The following is a 17738-nucleotide window of genomic DNA, read 5'->3' as shown; positions in this document are numbered from 1 at the left end:
AAAACAAAAACACAAAAAATTTAAGAAATATATAAGAAATTTGCTTTAAAAATAGGGTCTTTTTTTTTTCAAGGTTATAGTGAAATGAAAATGAAAATTAAGGAGTAATAGAGGACTTTAAAGGAAAATAAGAGAAAAAAGAAAATAAGAAAAAAAATTTAATTAAAAAAATAGTAAAAATATATTAAAATGAAAGTTAAGGAGTAATAGGGAATTTTAAAAGAAAATAAAAGAGAAAAAAATGAAAAGAAAAGAAAAAAAATTTTTTTTTAATTAAAAAAAAAAAAGGTAAAAATATATCTAGGAGTTTCTCTGGAGCCGTTGCGGGCAATGTGGGTTCGGTTCAGTTTCAGATAGCTCCTCGTTCCAGCTTACACTTCTCAATATCTATAGGTCCCTTCCAGTGTGGTCGGTGTTACCTACAGGGATTTTAATCTGTTGCACCAGTCCCTTCTGAAGCGGTTCCCGTTGTTTCTTTGGCTTCTGTTTGCCGGTCTCTTCAGTGTCTAATTTCCGGCCTGACACAGGCGGGCGGAGGTGGTCTCTTGCTGAGGTTCGCTGGTTCAGTCCTGCTGCGGGGAGCGAGGGGCGCTGCAGGCAGATATCGCTGTGTGTGGGGAGCACCCGCAGTGTTCCGGCCACACTGGGTTTGCCCCGCTCGCGGCGTGTGCTCTCCCCGTCTACACTGCTCAGGCTCCCGGCTGCTCTATATGGAGCGGGCCCTGCGTTGCGTGCGGTTCCAGTTTTCCGGTACTCCACAAAAGCGCGGACTCGGTTGGGCCTGCGTTTGTGCCTTCCCTGCCCGAGCAGCTCCGGCAGCCAGGAGCTTGCCGGGCGCACTCTCCCCGGGTGCGGCGCGCCTTCTCCCCTCCGCGGCCCCAGCCTCAGTTTCCGCGCACGCTGGTTGGGTGCGCCTTCTGTCTGTTCTGGGGGGCTGGTCTCTAGCCGCGACCCTCCCGGCAGATGTCAGCCATCCAGAATCTCAGGAAGTCTTTGGTTAGAAACTGAAGGCCTGTTTGCAGTTTGGTAGGGATGCCCTCTCTGGGGCCGAGTTTGCCCCTTTCCCCTCCCCGCTGCCTCCTGCCTCTGGCAGGGGATGGGCTGGCCCGCAGCCAGCTAGCTCTTCTCTGGGATCGCTCAGTTCTTCCTTTGTTCTGTGAACGGCCGGCAGTATGTTCGGGACAGTTAATTTTCTCTTTCTCTCTCTTGCTATCCCGCAGTTTAAGTTGCTATCTCCCGTTAGCTCCCTCCGATTGCCCTCAGGGCACTCAGGCCCGGTCCTTACCCTAAGCAATGCCGTCCGCTCCTCTCCATTCCGCCCCCACTTGCTGGTGGTGGATGCGGGCGTCTGGGGTACTTTTCTGCTGGGAGTTGCTTTTAGGCACGTAATCTGTGGGTTTTATTTCTTTTTCCTCCCACTTAAGTTGCCCTCTGAGATTCGAAAACTTCCCCCAGACCCGCCAGTAAGAAGGTTTCCTGGTGTTTGGAAACTTCCTCTATTATGACTCCCATCCCGGGACGGGTCTCTGTCCCCAGCTCTTTTGTCTCTCTTTTTATCTTTTATATTTTGTCCTACCCCCTTTCGATGACAATGGGCTGCTTTTCTGGGCGCCTGATGTCCTCTGCTTGCGATCAGAAGTTGTTTTGTGCAGTTTGCTCAGCGTTCAAATGTTCTTTCGATGAATTTGTGGGGGAGAAAGTGGTCTCCCCGTCCTATTCCTCCACCATCTTAGCTCCTCCTCCCCCGAAATGTACCGTTTTAACCATTCATGTCCGGTGCAGAGCGCACATTCACCAGCGCCTCCACAGGGGGGTCTGACGGTCCCCAGCACCCATCTCCCAAAACGAGGCTCCATCCCCGTTAAAGCCCAACTCTGCATTCCCGACCCTCAGCCCCGGGCGCCCTCTTTCTGCTTCCTGTCTCTGCTTCGACGGCTCTGGGAACGTGGAGTCGTGCAGTATTTGTCCTTTTGTATCTGGCTTATTTCACCGGGCATCACGTCCAAGGTTCATCCACGCTGTGGCCTGTGTCAGAATTTCCTTCCTTTTGTCTGCTGGACCATACATCACTGTGTGTATGGACCACGTTTGTTTATCCACCGTCCGTCAATGGCCACTTGGGTTACTTCCACCTCTCAGCCACTGTGAAGGATGTTGCTGTGAGCACAGGTGTGCAAATCATTGTTCCGGGCCCTGCTTTTAATTTCTCTCACTCCTCTCTCAGTTTGCACTAAGCAAATCGAGCAGCTCCTTCAAACTTGGCTTAGACATCGCCTCAGCTAAATATCCAAGTTCATCCCACGCAAGGCCCACCTTCCACTCAACCCTAGAACATAGTCAAGTTATTGTTTAACCAGGATTGCTTTCCTCCAGTGTCCAGTAACACACGGCTCATTTCCGCATGAGCACCCACATTTCTACCACCTTCCCGAACATACGAAGCTTGTTCCCTGATTCCATCAGCAGCGCGTCCCCCGGCCCGCTGTGTGGGCGGCTGTGATTCCTGGCATGAGAACGGGTCTCTGTCTCCCCACCCGACCCCCAACCTGGCCCTGCCTCCCGGGGAAGTCGTCCAACCACGAGGGTCTCAGTACTGTCGTTGGGGGTGGGGATGGGCACACATGACCTTTCCCCAGGCTCCTCCCAAGGGTTAAACCAGCCACCAGTGTGCAGGCCTTTTAGCGCCCTCACACCTAAGGATTTCCCGGTCACAGCTTCCAGGCTCCCACGTGGTCTGACAGTCAAACCCCGAAAGCCCACGTCTGTGTTCATCTGCACTGACCTCTTGCCCGCTTGTAAGTGTGGGAGGCTGACATTCTCTTTCTGGGATGGCAGGCACTTTTAGAACAGAGACATGCGTACTCAGTCACTTGGGTTGTGTCTGACTCTTTGAAACCCCATGGACAGTAGCCCGCCAGGCTCCTCTGTCCATGGGATTCTCCAGGCAAGAATAATGGGGTGGCTTGCATTTTCTCCTCCAGGGGATCTTTCTGACCCGGGGATTGAACCCACGTCTCCTGTGTCTCTTGCATTGCAGGCGGATTCTTTACCCTCCAAGCCACAACCAATGATGGCAAATATTGGGTTCCAAAGGAGTCTCAGCTGTGTCCAGTCTCAGCCAAAGAGGGTGATGGTGTCCACCAAGGGCAGGGGGCAGGCCAGGCTGAGCCCAGACCCCAGGGGCTCCAGAGACGGTCACCAGACTCTTGTTTTTCAGTTCTCTAGACTCTGAGTAACGCGACCTCCCTCTCCAGTATGTGGACCTGTTATCCAAAGACATGGAGCCAAGACGTCAGAAGGTGGTAAGGACCGTTTAATGGTGAAACCAAACGCCACCACACCGTCAATCCTCAGCATCTGCAGAAACGAGCAGGGACCCCCCCCCCCCAGCAAGTGAGCATTTGACGCGTGAATTCCTGCCCGCATGCAGGAAGCACCTCAGACCTCAGGCCTTTAGCGTTGTGCCCCGAATTACAAAGCAAACAGCACAGGCGTTTGCCACAGCTCAGCCAAGACAAAGGCCACGATAATTAAACCTGCAACCGGTGACCAGCAGGCCTGCCTATGTCTCCCGAGGCTCACACGCTGTGCTGTCACGGCCCGCCTTCTTCTGCACTGAGCCCTCCCCACGCCATAGTGACATTAATTCTGTCTTCTTCCCTCCCTGGACAGTGAAGTCCTCGGGGCCCAGGTGCCCCGTTAAGTCTGTGTCGCCAAAGCCTGGCGCGTCCTCTGCAGACCTGAGAGATGCGTGTGGTCGAGCCCCCCCAGGCGGAAGGTGCCAGCCGTGTTGTCCTGGTCTCATTCCTTCCTCCCACCTCTCATCACCTGCGGGGACCAAAGCAGGCCTGCTTGATTTATTCTGGTCTCTGTGTCTGCAAACGCATACATTAGCTGGCTTGTGAGAAAGAAGTGGCTCTTCCACAGGCTGGAATTAGACACTGTATTCAAGGTTTGCACAGCGACTTGGGGGATTAGAAAAACGCATTGTCCCAAACAGGAACCGTGATGCTTCCCATTTTTTTTTTTTTTAGTGTAAAACATGAAGTAAACATAATTCACAGCGGTTTTCAATGTCCTGGTGCATTCCAGAGACCCATTTCAGATAAATGACTCTCCAGCACCCGATGAGTCTGGTTTGATGGGCTATAACATGTTCAGATTGTTTTAAACCCAGGCCCTGCTTTGGTATTTGTTTCTTGTTGTCACCATGGATGGAAAACAAAGACACCAGGAGCAGAAGCGGGTTCTGCTGGGGGATGAGGGAGAAGCGGGAAGGGAGGGTGTATCTTCAAAAAATCACAAGGCAGATGCGCTGACATCTGTAAAACTGAGGTGGTACCGGCTTATATTATTGCCTGTACTTTTCTGAAAGTTTAAAACATTTCAGAGCGAGAGAGAGACTCCTCCAGGTGTCTGTACCCTACTGTGAGTCCTGGCCACCCTGAGCTACTCAAGGTGGGGTCGGCCAGCAGCTTCTCGCAAACGCAGCTTCTCAGGCCTGGTCCGCCCTGGAGAATCTGCATTTTAAAGAGCCCCAGATGATTCCCACACATGTGAAACTGGCCTCTTCCCTCCTGAGAAGCAACCCTGCGCATCACCTCCTGAACTCCTAAAGCACAGAAGCAGTTCAAGGATATTTTAAGGTTTCTTTGAGCCCCCATCTGGGTCAGAGAGTTCCCCGGTGCCCTGCACATGCTTTTCCCAACGCACTCTGCGTTATCACCAGATGCCCCCTGGACTGTGAACTCCCCATCGGGGCCTTCAGCCTCTGGGCGATTGTCCTAGCACAGTACATCATGGTACATGGTGTGAGGGTCAATGGATGTTTTAGGCTCAAACAAGAATCCACATTTTTAGATACCTGTCAGGCCACCATTCACACTGACGCTTCATCCAGGGGAGGAAGTGCCTGGTTCTGGAGCACATTAACGCGTGGGATGGCTTTCTCACCGCCTTTTACAGTTCTAGATCTAAAATAAATTAATTCACTGTAAAATTATCCACATTTTTAAAAACAGCATGTTTAAAATGTTGTAGCAAAGTGGGACTGTTAATGGCACATGTCAGTAAATTGACATTAAAAAAATATCCCCACTTCATAAAGCATCTGCCTACCAAATACAGGAGACACGGGTTCGATCCCTGCCTGGGAATACCCCACATGCCTCGGAGCAGCTAAGCCTGTGGACCACAGCTACCGAGCCTGCGCTCTAGAGCCTGGAAGCTCCGACTTCTGAGTCCACGCGCTGCAACTCCTGAAGCCCGCAGCCCTGGAGGCCGTGCTCCACAGCAAGAGAAGCCACGGCAGGGAAGAGCCGTGCCCGACAGCCAGAGCGTGGGCCCACTCACTGCAACTCGCGCACAGCCACGAAGACCCAGCACAGCCAAAATAAAGAAAGAAAAAATACACTTTAAAAATGCAGGAATCTAAATTTTCGAGACAACTTGACCCCATATAAAAGCCCAAGGAGAGATGGGAACTTCTCCCCCAGAAAAAGGAACACAATTGGTGTGTAATTCCAGGGGCACAGACCCCAAGCAAAGAGCCTCCACCCTAAGTTGACAAGGCCGTGTATGCTGCCCTCACCCGGCGTTGTCCTGGAGTTTCCCATGATCGTTGGACGCGTCAGTGGACACTCTCCCCACGTGGCACTCGGGGCAGCCACCTCATCTCTCTTACTATAAAAATACCCCCAGCAACACACTGGAAATCATGACCACCTTGAAAACTCCTATCATCATTGGCTGATTAGATGATGTTTTGAAGGGTTTCAAGTTTGCAGTAGGACTTCCCTGGCGGCTCAGTGGTAAAGAATCCGCCTGCAATGCTGGAGACCTGAGTTCGATCCCTGGGTTGGGAAGATCCTCTGGAGAAGGGAATGGCAACCCACTCCAGTGTTCTTGCCTGGAGAATCCCATGGACAGAGGAGCCTGGCGGGCTACAGTCCATGGGGTCACAAAGAGTCGGACACGACTGAGCGACCAAACAAGTTTGCATTAATCCCACCAGTTCTCCTTGTAGGTCTAGGAGGCAGGAAGTGGTCACGGGAATCTACTTACTGGGCAGACGCCGCCTTGGGGACCAGACAGTATTTTATCAAGTGGATTTTTTTTCCCTTTAAGACAGAAAAGGACCTTGGAAGCAGTCAGCAAAGCAGTGGAAATATTTTCCTCTATTCATAAGCACCATCTAACCAGCACATGGTCTATGCGTTCAGAACAAGTAGCGCCTGGAGGAACCAAGATGGGAGGAGCCGTCCGCAGGAGGCCCTGGTGATGTGGGGAGCCCGGATCTCAGGGCTGCCCACTCCACATCATGTGCATTCACTGTAAAGAAAAGCCCAATGCCCACCCCTCTTAGCAAGAGTCCCTTCAGGAGAAACACCGGCTTTTAGCAGTCATCTCCCCTGACATTCAGTCACTGCACCCGTGAGAATAGCATTAATAGTTTAGTGGGATAATAGCGAGCAATAATTCAGTGATAATTGAATGATAATAAATAAGAATGATAGCGTGCATGGAAAGACCTGGACAAACTTTTTGGCCAACCCAAAAGTAAGATGGGTATTTGCACTGCTTTTAACTTTGCAAAGCTCTTTCACTTTCCATTGGTCCAGTGATTTAATTATGTTGCCAGAAAGAAAGAGGAACTTCCTCCTCTGTTCAGACCATGGCCCTCGATGTGTCCACACACCCCCAAAAGCACCCACAGAAACCACGGAGCCTCAAGGCTGTGAGTGAGTGCTGAACCTCAGAGACTCTTCTTGCCTTATGAGTGTCTGCGATATTTGCAAAATGATTCCCCGTGGACAGAAGTCAGCTCCTCCTGGACTAAGTGCTGAGTAAGAGGTTGATTAAAAAAGACTCAGAAATTTTGAAAAAGGCTCAGAAATCTCAAGGAAGGCAGAGTTCATAAGAGAGGCTGGCCTTCCAGAAGAATCACCTTTCTTTGGGGGCCTCATTTAATTAAGCTCAGGAGATAAAGTGAAGCTTTGGGTGAGTAGCATTTTTATTTTTTATTTCAATTTATTTTAAATATTGCATTGATGTTTTTAAAAGAAGTCAACTTCTTCAAAATAATAGAGGGAAAGATGGTGAAAGTTGCTTAATGGCTGGTTAACCAAACTCATTGGCAGCATCAGAAGTGTCAAAGGGGATTTGGGAGGTGATGTTTTGCCTGGTTTTATTCATCCCTTCATCCCCATTTATTGAGCCCCTACAAGGTTCAAAAGATGAAGGCTATACAGTCATATCTTCAGAGAGCTTCACGCTTAAGAGAGCAACTCAGAAAGAACGTATCTGTTTCCAGAAAACTGAGGTTGGAGGGACGTGAGGGAAAGAGCCTTGTGGACTGTTTGCACGGCTGACCCTGGTCATCCTCCACAGACACGGTTTCTGGGGAGCCGCACCCAGGGTGTGTTAACTGGGCTCCAGACCTGAGCTCTCGCCCTGGGCTGGCCTCTGATGGAATCTTCCATTTAGGTGGAAGGATTGGATTTCCCTGGCCCTCAGGTTCCTCTCCGAGAAAGCGAGAGGCTGTCAGACAATGAGAGGACCCGCGTAGCTTCCTCGTGTGTTACCATCAAAAACTGCATTCACCACCCCGGAGAGGGAGAAGTTATTGATTTTTTTGTTGCCTTGGAAGAAAACCAGCCACGACGCCGGAGCAAACACACTAACCAGCTCGCCCCAGACTGGCCTTCAGGCCCAGGAGAGACCATCCCTCCTTGCCGGGGGCAGGTGCGGGGGCGGTTGTTTGCAAAGCTTCCGAGAGAGGCCTTAATTAGCGAGTCTGCACTTGGGTTTAAAGCAAAACAGCTTCTCCCGGCAACAGAGAGCTTCAAACGGTGAGCCCCGCACCAGCGTAGACGCTACGGAGCCGACATGGAGTCCAGAGCCTACGGAGCCTGGTGCCCAGAGGAGGGACCAACGCCACCTGGGCCGTCTGCCCTCCTGGCCCGGCCGGGTGAGCCTGGAGCCACCGCAGGCCTCTCTCCTGCAGACTCGGTGAAGGCGCTGCATGTGGACCTTCCCTCCCAGGCCGGCCGGGTGAGCCTGGAGCCACCGCAGGCCTCTCTCCTGCAGACTCGATGAAGGCGCTGCATGTGGACCTTCCCTCCCAGGCCCGGCCGGGTGAGCCTGGAGCCACCGCAGGCCTCTCTCCTGCAGACTCGATGAAGGCGCTGCATGTGGACCTTCCCTCCCAGGCCCGGCCGGGTGAGCCTGGAGCCACCGCAGGCCTCTCTCCTGCAGACTCGGTGAAGGCGCTGCATGTGGACCTTCCCTCCCTCTCTCCTGCAGACTCGGTGAAGGCGCTGCATGTGGACCTTCCCTCCCAGCCCGGCCGGGTGAGCCTGGAGCCACCGCAGGCCTCTCTCCTGCAGACTCGGTGAAGGCGCTGCATGTGGACCTTCCCTCCCGGCCCGGCCGGGTGAGCCTGGAGCCACCGCAGGCCTCTCTCCTGCAGACTCGGTGAAGGCGCTGCATGTGGACCTTCCCTCCCAGGCCCGGCCGGGTGAGCCTGGAGCCACCGCAGGCCTCTCTCCTGCAGACTCGGTGAAGGCGCTGCGTGTGGACCCTCGCCACGGCGGGACCAGCAGGACCTCACACCCGGAGATCTGATTGGGGGGGAACCGACGGGGGCCCGGCGCATGCATTCTCCTTTGAAAGGGAGAAAACTGAAAATCAGAGAAGACAGACCCCAGAGGAGCCTTTCATCTCACCAGCTGGAAAGCGCAGCTGAGGGGAGCAGCTGAGAAGCCACCTTTCCGTGGACGATGCGGGGGGAGATGAACGTTCTTCTCAGGGCCCCCCGGGGCCTGGACACGTTTGCGCCCTCCTTAAATGGAAATGTGCGGCAAGAACGCTCAGCTGAGATCAGAAGGGAGCCTGGTGCTTTCGAGCGAGCTCGGAGCAGACGGGAGCCCAGCCTGTCACTCATTGTCACGGTCGCCAGCGTGAGGCCTTCTCTCCCCACGGCCTCCTGGGCTGCAGAAGAAATTCAGGACCCTCAAAGCCACACAGGACAAGAAACCCACCTCCTTAAGTCATACGCAAGGCCGCTTCAAGTCCCAGGTCATGCTTCTCAGTCGAATCACTCAACTTGGTTTCAATGGACTTTGAGCCTCTGAAAGTCAGGAGTGTAAAAAATTTTTTTCACAACTGAGGAAATTCAAAGAATCTGCTGCAAACTCCAAATGCAGTTTCGGGAAGCAGGCTGAAAGTTTTGAACCACAGCAGTGCCATCCTCAGGGGTCCTTTGTCCTCTGGGAAGAGGAGGGACTCCTCGGCTCATATTCCCATCACTTAAACATATCTGTTTCTCAGTGGGAAGTAACTCATCAAAAGCTTTTGCGCAGCAAAGGAAGCCACAAACAAAACTAAAAGACAACCCATAGAATGGGAGAAATATTTGCTTAGGGTGTGACCTACAAGGGATTAATCTCCAAATTTTCCAAACAGCTCATGCAGCTCTATATCAAAAATAAACAATCAAAAGATGAGCAGAAGACCTAAAGAGGTATTTCTCCCAAAGAAGACATACAGATGGCCAAGAGGTGCATGAAGAGTAAGTGCTCAACATCACTAATTTTTAGAGAAATGCAAATCAAAACTGGAATGAGGTATCACCTCACATCAGTCAGAATGGCCATCATCAAGAAGCCCACAAACAAGAAATTCTGGAGAGGGAGTGGAGAAAAGGGAAGCCTCCTACACTCCTGGTGGGAATGGAAGCTGGTACAGCCACCGTGGAGAACAGCAGGAGGTTCCTTAAAAAACTGAAAACAGAACCGTCATATGACCCAGCAACCCCACTATTGGGCGTGTACTCGGAGAAAACCAAAATTCAAAAAGACACATGCACCCCAATATTCACAGAAGTACACTTTACAATCGGTCCATAGACAGATGAATAGATAAAATGTAGTACATATTCACAATGAATATTACTCAGCCATTAAAAAAAATGAAATTATGCTATTTGCAGCAACATGAATGGACCTGGAAATTTATCATACTGGGAAGTCAGACACAGAAAGACAAATACACATCTCACTGACACGTGGAATCTAGAAAAATTACACAAGTGAACTTAATTACCAAACAGAAACAGACTCACAGACTTAGAGCATGAACGTGTGGTTACCAGCGGGGAAGGATGGGGGTGAGGACAGATTGTGGGTTTGGGATGGACGTGTGTCCACTACTACTGCATTTAAAATAGATAACTATTAAGGACCTACTGTGGAGCACAGGGAATTCTGCTCAATATTCTGTCATAACCTAAACGGGAAAGGAATCTGAAAAAGAAGTGATGCATGTATATGCATACCTGAATCACTTTGCGGAACACTTGAAACTATCACAACATTAGCAATCAACTATACTCCAAAATAAAATAAAAACTTTTTAAATAAAATAAAAAATCTATTTCTCTATGTAAAAGTCTCATCTGATACAAGGCATTAAGGTTTTTTTTCTTTAATGATCTAGGCGAGAAAAAAGGTAAACATGTCAAATAGAATCCTAGACAATGGAGTCTAGATTCTTGCTCTTTGCTCTTTGGATCTGTTCTGCAGAAAGCGCCCCCTCACACCAGGGTGATCCCCAGCCCCCATGACCACTCAGACCAGTTCAGGCTTCAGCCCAAGAGGGCCAGTCCCTCCGGGGTTGGGGAGGGACTGAAGTTCCCCTGTGCTTCTCTGTGGTCCCGTGTCCGACAGGAAGACAGAGGGCGAGACACAGAATTTTAGACTCCAGAGCCTTCCTAGTGGGAGAAGAGTCCTGAGTCCAACACAAAGGGCAGTCAAGTCGGGCAGGTTTCCAAGGAGCCTTCCCTGTCTGGGGCTTTATGTTGTTCACTGACCAAGGGATGCAGAGGTGAGTCTCCTGACTGGATAGCGGACTCTGGAGAGCATACAGGCTCAGTGGTGTCCCCGGGAGGGCAGGGGTCACAGAACTGACCTCAGGAGCTGGAGGCGGGCACCTTCCTGTGGGGAAGCCCTCGGGGGTTTCCCAAGGTCTCCAGCATTGGGGCAGAGAGCCAGGGGCTCCAGGAGCGAGGCATTTTCGGGGTGAAGGAGGCCCCGGCACGACCTTCTGCTGGGATGATGGGGCGGTCAGAGCAGCGTTGCAGGGCAGGCTGGCGTCCTGAGGCCGGCAGGGGACCCGGCCGACGGCCGTCTGCATCCCGGGCCGGCTACCATGCAACCTCGGGCGGGCGAGTCAGCCCCGTCAAAGCTGCTGTCCTCACCTCCGCCATGGCCATCACGGGGTGCAGGCGCTTCAGGGAGTGATGCACCAGGTGGGCGTGGGGACCAGGGATGGCTCTTGAGATGGTCAGGAGCGTGGCCTGTCCCTGGTTCTGCCAAAGACACGGAGCAATGTTTGCGGCAGGAGGGCAGTCAGAGGGCGGTGGGGTCAGCTCGGCTGTTAGCGCCTCTGGGTATAAAATCAGGGCCGGGACTGCAGGTGTAAAAGCCTGCCTGAGGCTGCTCCAGGGCGGGATTGGGTGGGGTGGACGGGACACTGGCCAGCAGGGTGTGGCAGTCTTGATGATGTGGATTCAGCTCCGTAGATAAGATAGAGGGCTGTCTGGCCTGCCCCTGGGCAGAGGCCACAGGGGATTCCGGTCCAAACACAGAGGTCAAGGCCAGAGTCACCGCTCCGAGGAGGTCTGACCACAGGCAGCAGAGTCCAGCTCTGCGTCTGTCGGGCCTGGCTGCGGAATCACTTAGCGGAGCTAACGGAGCGGGACGTCCTGGGATTCCAGCCTCTTTGCTCTGTTTGACTGATGTTGGAAGCCGACCCTGGGTGGTGGGGATGAGGAATGCTTTAAGCTCAGTCTGGGTCTCTCGGGGGGCTGGGGCCGGGACGACCACTCTGACCGCACCTGCACCAGCCTGGGTACTGTACAGTTGATCACCCGCCCGAGTCCCCAGCCCCCACGATCTCGTGTTCCTCACAGCCGCCCCATGTGACAGGCGGTTGGTGCTAAGGCAGGTGTGAAGATTGTTCCCACTTTGCTGATGAGGAAGGGCTCCCCTGGTGGCTCAGTGGTAAAGAATCTGCCTGCCAATGAAGGAGACGCAGGTTCGATCCCGGGGTCGGGAAGATCCCCTGGAGGAGGAAAGGCAACCCTCTCCAATCTTCTTGCCTGGAGAATCCCACGGACAGAGGAGCCTGGTGGGCTGCAGTCCATGGGGTCACAAAGAGTCGGACACGACTTGTCAACCAAACAACGATGACAACTCAAGAGGACAGTAAGGCTCACAGAGGTGAGGCGACCAGTTCAAGGTCACCCAGCCGAAAGCCGTGAGGTCCGGAGAAAGAAATCAGGAAGTCTGACTCTAGACGCTCTGCTCTCGAGATCCTGCCGAGTGTTAGGGGGCTTGAAATACTTTTCCTGGGCTTAGGCTTTGGTGCCTGGAGGCAGACCCTGGAATGAGGAAGCCGGCGAGGGGGCGGGGGCCTCCCTGTCCCAGGTGAAGGGGGCACCGAATCCCAGGGCCGCCTGCTGCCCTGTCCGTGACCTCCCGGAATCCAGCGCTCTGAGGGGAGGTCTCCACTGGGGGCTGACGGGGAAAACGCCCTGTGGAGCTGGCCTCCATTCCCCAGCTCCCCGCCCTGGCCTGCCCACAGCAACAGCTGCTCGTGCCCTTCGGGGTGTGGGCAAAGCAGGCCTGCAGCCAGCACGCCTGGAAGGCCTTGCATCTTCCTCTCGGGGTGACGGCCTCATGAGCAGCCCTCCCACCCCTGCTTCGGGGAAACGTGGAGTTCAGTACCTGAGCGTCACCACTGTTTCATGGGCAGCAAGTCCTTCTCGTGTATTTGCTGAGTTGTCCTGAAAAGTGGAGGATTCCCTCCTGACAGCTTGTCACTAATGTCTCATCTGTTTTCTCTCTGAGATGAAGGGCCCTGGGTGATGTTGACATAGGACAGTTTGCACGACGTGTCTAACGAGCACAGAAATGGGCGTCACCGTTTCTGCTTCAGGAACCGCACCAGGGGGCTCTGCTACCCGCCTCCCACCCCACCAGGCTTGTGGTTCAGACCAGCCTCGGGCCCCCTCCCTGCACGTGGCCAGGCCTGGACACGGCATCACAGCCAGGTGCCCTGGTGACAGGCTCACAAGCGCACGGGGCCCTCCAACCGTCAGAGCCGTGGAAACCGGCTGGGGACGCTGTTGGGACCTTTCGAGAAGAGCTGCTTCTTTCTGTGGGAGCTGCCAGGGTGGATGAGCAGGGGACCCACACGGGAGCCAGAGAACGAGGGCAGAGAAGAGGGCAGCTCCAGGGAGAGACGCCCCAGGCTGCAGCGTGTCTGAAGCCAGCCCACCCCCGCTCTCTTTGGTTACATAAGCTAGGGAAGTCCCTTTTTTGCATAAGTCAGTTTGCCTTAGGTCTATAGTTTCCATATGAAAAAAACACTAACATACTCTCAGTATCGGTAACTTCCTGTTGATGTCTTGCTGTGTCAGCAAGTATGAGACCCTGCTATGCTGCCTAAAATAAGTCCACCTCCAGATACTGACGTTCCAGTCACTCACGTCAGCTCAGACCACGAACCAGCAAGTTCGGTGCCATCTCCCCACGGTCACTCATGTCCTCAAAGAACACGAGCATTGTCCACATCTCCCGAGAACGCAAGCTGTTCCCCGCCCGCTCGGACGGCGCTCCACCCGGCTGGGGCCCTTTGTTCACACAGTGGCCTTTGGGACAGTTTTTGTGGGTCGGGGACCCAAAAAGTACCGTTTTCAGATAACCCAACTGCTGCTGCCCCTAGACCTTTACCCGAGAGTAAGGAGAGTGTGTGTCTACACAGAAGACGTCTGTATCTGAGGGACCAGAGCAGCTCTATCCCAAGTGGCCCATGAGCAGGGGGATAGATAACATGTTCACGCAACAGAACACCACTCAGCAACAGGCACAAAAGAGTGAGATGCTGACGCATGAGAAGATGCGGGGCCTCTCACAGGCTGCTGAACGAAGGCAGACGGACATAGGATTGCAGTGCCTGGTTCCACTTGCACGCTGAGGACAGGAATGACTGACCTGCGGTGAGAGAAACGGGCCACTCGCCGTCCAGGGTGGGTTGGAGGGTGAGAACCGTCTGCAAAGAGGCGCTGCGGAACTTTTCCGGGTGACGGACGTGTCTGTACCTTGATGGGGGTGAGGGCTTTGCAGGTGTGTACATCCTTGTTTAAATTTAAAACATGCGCGTATAAAATATACCTCAATAAAGTCACTTTACATTTATTATTGGAGTGTAAAGTCATTTTCTAAAGTGAGGATTTCCCCAGAATTCTCAAAACTCCTAATGTTCATATTTAACACAGTCTTTTGAAGAGTGCACTTTCTCCTTCCCATGTCCCTCTGCCCCTGTGTCTTTCTGACCTGCGGATGGGTCTCCTCCGCTGCTCACGGAAACACTTCCCTTCTGGTCACCACGTGCGGAGGTCTCTCAGCCCGCGAGTCTCTGGGACACCAGCATGGTGTCCTGAAACTTAACTCAGCTCTGACACTGCTGTCCCGCAGTTACACCAAACCCCACGGATCAGGACTCGGTCGTGGCAAGACTGCCCTCCCCACCCCCTGCAGACGCTTGTTACAGACCCGGCCTCACTGGTGCTTCTGACCCAACAGCTACACAGCAGACGCTGCGATGATGGACTTGAGTGTGAGTCACTTGATAGAGCGGCTCACAGAAGTGGTGGAAATGTCTACTTACCTTTTCCTGTTTATTAAAGAGTGCATTACCAGCCCCTTGCGCCTCTCTAGAGATCTGGGGAGAGAGGGGCTGAAAATTCCGAGCTGCTCACCCTGGCTTGTATTTCGGCCACCAGCCTGCCTCCGGGAGCCACCCAGGCTCACCTGCTTAGAACAAGGGATGCTCCTAGGGCTCTCTGTCTGCTTAGCTTTAAGATTTTTTTTCTTTTTGGATGTGGATAATTTTTAAACTCTTTGTTGAATTTGTTACAATATTATGTTTTGGTGTTTGGGCTATAAAGCATGTGAGATCCCCCACCAGGGATCAAACCCTCACCCCCTGCGTTGGAAGAGAAAGTCCTAACCGCTGGACCACCGGGGAAGGCCCACTCCTCATGCTCTTATCACCTGGAAATCTCAAGGGATGTAGGAGTTCTGTGTCAGGAACCAGCAACAGAGACTCACCTATATATTTTTTGTTGATGTTGTTTAGTCGCTTAGCCGTGTCCGACTCTGTGACCCCACGGACTGCAGCCCACCAGGCTCCTCTGTCCATGGGATTTCCCAGGCAAGAACACTGGAGTGGGTTGCCATTTCCTCCTCTAATATGTTTCTTATTATTTCACAACAATGTTATTCTTTACATGCCATAATTAAATCATCATATAGAAATGCCATGAGGTTCCTAAACTTCCACAAATGGTAATTCTCCTTGTACCTCGGGGCCTTCCTTCCGGCTGTTCCTTCTAGTGTTCGCTCTTCTCTTTCTGGCAAAATCCTGCCTACCGCCCCAGCCTTCATGCATTCCAAAAATATTTATTGAGTGCCAGGCAGTGTGGCTACTGAGACATATAACCAGGGCTCTGCTCTGGCCTTCAGAGACGTACACTGGAAACATGGAGTTTCCCTTGAACACCCTTAGATTTATATCCCAGCATTTTCTGGTTGATGAAAAGATTCTGTCAAAGACCATTAACCTGGAGGCTATGGCTGCTCCATCCCATCACCCAAAAGCCGCTGCTTACCCCAAAAAGCACATGTGCTTGCCTCCTCCCTGCAGGGTCTGTTAACTCTATAGAAATGCGGTCTTTGAGAAGGTTACCAAAGCAGGAGGAAAAAACTGCCAAAAGGAGGGGAAAACTTGGGACAAGTGCACTTCTGGGTTGCTGATCAGAACACGGCACGAGATGGAACTATAAACAGATGAGACGGGGGAATGTGAAGACTGAGTCTGCCTGACTCTCAGGCTGCCCTGAGGCTCACGCCCCAGCCCCCAGCCTTTTGGACGGACCACAGCCTGGACCGCAGCAGGCAGATTTACTGCTGCGGGGGTCTTTAATATTTTAGAGTAGTTTAAAAAATGTTCCTGGAACAAGCTTTCATTAAAATTTACTTTTCGGGCTTCCCTGGTGGCTCAGTGGTGAAGAATCCACCCACCAATGCAGGGGACCTGGGTTTGATCCCTGGTCTGGGAGGATCCCACAGGCCATAGAGCGAATAACCCGTGCTCCACAGCTAATGAATTTGTGCTCCAGAGCCTGGGAGCCGCAACTACTGAGCTCACAGGCTGCAAGTACTGAAGCCGGTGTGTGCCCTGGTGGCCGTTCTCTGCCAGACTCCACTGCAATAAGGAGCCCTCACGACAAAGAGCAGCCCCCGCTGGCTGCAACCAGAGAGAAGTCTGTGGGGCAGCAAAGACCCAGCACAGCCAAAAGCAAATCAATGAAATTAAAATTTGTTGTCCGAGGTTTTATTTTTTTCTGCTCCCCCATCAGCTCTGAGTTCCAAAACCAAATCTTTACTTGATTAAAAATATCATCACACACTGTAAATCAACTATAGGTGCAATTAAAATTTTTAAAATATACCATTGCAGACATAGAAACTATACAGAGGAAAATCGCTCATTTGGAACTTACAATGAAATAGTGTTTGAAAAAGTGTTAAATCACCTTAAAAATTTTTTTTTTATTTTAGAATATTTTGACACATAGAAAAAATTTCCAAGGATAGTACAGTTTCCATATACCCTACACCTAACGCCGCTGTTATTAACATCTTGTTATTAGCCTGGTATATGAGTCAGAACAAATGAGCCAATATTGGTACATTTTTACTCACTAAAGTCTCTAGTTCACGCAGACGGGAAGTCCTTCTCTTTCAGGACCCCAACAGTTGTCACATCACGCTTGATCCTCACCTCTCCTTGGCTCCTCTGAGCTGTGACATCGTTCACACTTCCCTTGCTTTGGATGAGCCGAGCACTTTTCTGTTCCGGTCATGTATTTTGTAGGATCCCTCAGCCGGGATGAACCTGGTATTTCCCTCCTGGTTAGACAGGTTTGGGGTTTGGGGGAGGAAGATTCCAGAGGTAAGGGCCCTTCTCATCACACCAGGTCAAGGTTCCATGCTCTCCGGCTGACTTTGTCCTTGTTGTTGTTGAAGTGATGACCCTTCCTCTTCAGAAGGAAACGCCGTGGCCAGCCCACGCTCGATGAGTGCTGAGTTACGCTCCACCTTCTCGAGGGCCGTGTACCTACATGCATTGTCTGCAGTTCTCCCACAGGAGGGATTTATCTCTTCTCCATTTCTTTCTTGCTTTATTCAATCATTGTCTATATCACTATGGAACTGGGGATAGTTCTTTGATGTGCTCAGTACTCAGGCGTGTCTGACTCTTTTTCGACCCCACGGACTGTAGCCTGCCTGGTTCCTATGTCAGTGGGGTTTCCCAGGCAAGAATACTGGAGTGGGTTGTCATTTCCTCCTCCAGGGGATCTTCCCAACCCAGGGATGGAACCTGCGTCTCCTGAATCACCTGCCTCAGCAGGTAGATTCTTTACCACTGCGCTATCTGGAAAGCCCATAGTTCTTTTATACTCTGGGTTAGTAACCAACATGACTTTATTTTGTTGCTCAAATCAGGAGCTTGTCTCTTTGACACAGCTCTGCTGCTGTGTGTGTGACAAGGAACATTCTGACATTCCATTTATTTCTTTTAAGTTTTATTGAAGTATAGTTGATTTA

General features: G+C 52.0%; 1 long non-coding RNA gene across 1 annotated transcript; it reads right to left on the bottom strand.

Annotated features, from left to right (window-relative positions):
• Positions 1 to 3080: 3080 nt before the first annotated feature.
• On the bottom strand, positions 3081 to 5373 carry LOC122429854. Its single transcript, XR_006266161.1, has 3 exons — positions 5119 to 5373; positions 4865 to 4973; positions 3081 to 3828 (listed from the first exon to the last, which is right to left on the bottom strand). It is a non-coding gene; the product is annotated as an uncharacterized LOC122429854 (long non-coding RNA).
• Positions 5374 to 17738: the final 12365 nt, after the last annotated feature.

This window comes from Cervus canadensis, chromosome 28 (genome assembly GCF_019320065.1).
Source record: "Cervus canadensis isolate Bull #8, Minnesota chromosome 28, ASM1932006v1, whole genome shotgun sequence".
NCBI classification, from domain to species: Eukaryota; Metazoa; Chordata; class Mammalia; order Artiodactyla; family Cervidae; genus Cervus; species Cervus canadensis.
This window is presented reverse-complemented; position numbering and strand designations above follow the sequence as displayed.